We start from the raw sequence: 2,502 nt of genomic DNA on the forward strand, positions 1-2,502 counted from the left end.
TTCTTTATTTTGAAGATTTTAGTCTTCTCATTAAATGTTCTTTGAAATAAAAAAGTGTTTTTTTTTTTATGTACATAATGTCCCTTTCATGACTAGAGTGATAAGAAAGTCTTATCTCTTTAGAAGGGTCAATATTTCTGATGAAATATATGTGTGTGTGTGGGTGTGTGTGGGTGTGTGTGTGTGCACATGAATTTGTTTTGTGTGTAGTATCAAAGCACCACTGTTTGCGGAGCTGCACCACAGAGCCCAGCTCACGGTTGCAGCTGTTTTGCTCAGTGTTGCATCACCTTTCTTTCTTTTCTTTCTTTTCTTTTTTTTTTTTTTTTTTTACAGGCAAGATATGCAGCTCCAGAGCAGTTAAATTTAATATAAACACACAACATTTACACGCCAGACCCATAAAGATAAACTCATTTAAATGTGGACGTTATCTAGTGTCGCTTTAATAAGTTCCGGCTAAAGTCGGCAAAAACAGCTGCAGGTAAGCTGAGCTCAGGAAAGTACGTTCAAGACGATGGAGAAGACACGTCCAGGCTTTAGTCTGGTCCGTAAGACTAATTACAACAGACATGAGAAACTGCTGTAATAAACAGATGAGGTATTCTGCATGTTGTAGTTTCCAAAACAGGATTCCCCTCTCCGCCATAAAAACTCCAAATAAATTTTAACAGAGAAAATACAACGCAGGAAACAAACACGGACAGGAATAAAATTAGTTTAACTCGGCCATCTCTGACTAACCTGTCACAATCACACACGGCTGTTCCGTCAATAGTGCACAAATCAATGAGAACACGTTAGCCACTCATCGCTTGGCTCCATCCGGTTCTCGTGTTTAGTTTTTGCTGTTTAAACCTGATTTGTTCTATTTGCATTGGCCAGACTGAGACTGAAAATCAATTAAACTCACATTGCATGTGGCTCACCTTCTATAAAACGAAATGCCAGGTATAAACCTTCCTTTTAATCAGGATTGTCTTGCTGTGTTGTTGGAAATTGATATGTAATTGGATAAGTGTCACCCTTGCAACGAGCCAGCTTTCTAATGCTGAACAGTTCAGTAAGAAAAAAAAAAAAAAACAGAAAAAAAAACAGAAAAAAAAAAAACAAAAAACATCGCAGTAGTCATCAGCCTGCACCAATAGTGTTTATCTAAGGACGGCTAAGGCACAAAGTACGACTACTTGTTTTTCTGCCTGGGTTTTATTCACATTTCTTTCTTTAGTGAGCTACATAAAACCACCGAGGCACACCGTGAACCTTGCAAAGATTTCCGGGTAATTCTGCAGAAAAGAAAAACAAAAACCAATGTAGATGGTTAATGAAAAGAACCTGGAGAGACTGGAAGGGACAGATTACATTATCAGTAACCAACTTCTATGTATCCCCCTCTGAGCCACAAAACCATCTGACGTACTGGGCAATGTCTGGTGGGCAATATGTCATGATCTAACCAAAGAAGTACGTTGTAGCTCATTTTTAATGACTGCGACGGCCCATTGGTTGATTTTCTTGAAGGACGTTGAGGTAATCCAATGAAATCAACTTGACAAAAAAAACGTTACACAGCAATAAAAGTAAAATATTGGTTAAAAACTTAAAAAAGAAAAACAAAAAGAAAAAAGAAAACAAGATGTAACTAAAACAACTGTTTTGGTCTGAAACTGTGACACACGAAGACTGCGATGTTTGTTGATGAATGAACAAACACTATAACTCAGCACTCAAGTCAAGTATGCACAAGTTTTACACAAAATACTAATATACTTTGTACAGAGTTTATTGTATAAAGCAGTATATTGTGCATTTGAAAACATTTGTTTTTGCATCCTACTCTTTGTATAATAATTGTGCAGCTGTAGAAAATGAAATCTGGCCGTTCACATCTAGTCATTGACGTTAACCTGCTGAGGAACCGCAGTTCTTGTTGCTATTGCAGAAACAAATCAGTGCAACTAGGGGTGTTATTTTATGAAAGGAGTCAAGTTTCACAAATCAAATTGAAAAAAAAAAACTTGTTACCAACGTAGTGATAATTCAGTGCTTAATCCCTAGAAATTCCCTGCTTGGCTGAATTTTAACCCTTTCATGGGTAGTGGTCACTACAGTGGATAGCTATCTAAAAGCCATTTTCTTGTGCTTCTTGTGGATTTTTATGTTATAAATGCACACAGACCACTGAAGTGGACACTAATGCATCATAAAATACACTATCAACTACTGGCCATCAGCTGCAAATGCAAGAAATTATTTTGGTTAAATCCAATATGGCCGACAGACAAAAGAAAAGCATGCCAACTGACCCGGTCCCTCCTTCTACTGTAGACGGCTCTTTAAAATATTGTGACATCAGATAACCCCTAAAGAATAATACTACTGATGTATTTTTCAAATAACAACTTTGTATTTGGCGAAAATTACAATTGTCTTTCCAGTTGCTATGCAGATCGCAGATCCCCTCTGTTATATAGCAATGGTCCCTCCCTTTTTTATTTTTTT

Source organism: Poecilia formosa, unplaced genomic scaffold, assembly GCF_000485575.1.
Source record: "Poecilia formosa unplaced genomic scaffold, Poecilia_formosa-5.1.2 Scaffold40, whole genome shotgun sequence".
NCBI lineage: Eukaryota > Metazoa > Chordata > Actinopteri > Cyprinodontiformes > Poeciliidae > Poecilia > Poecilia formosa.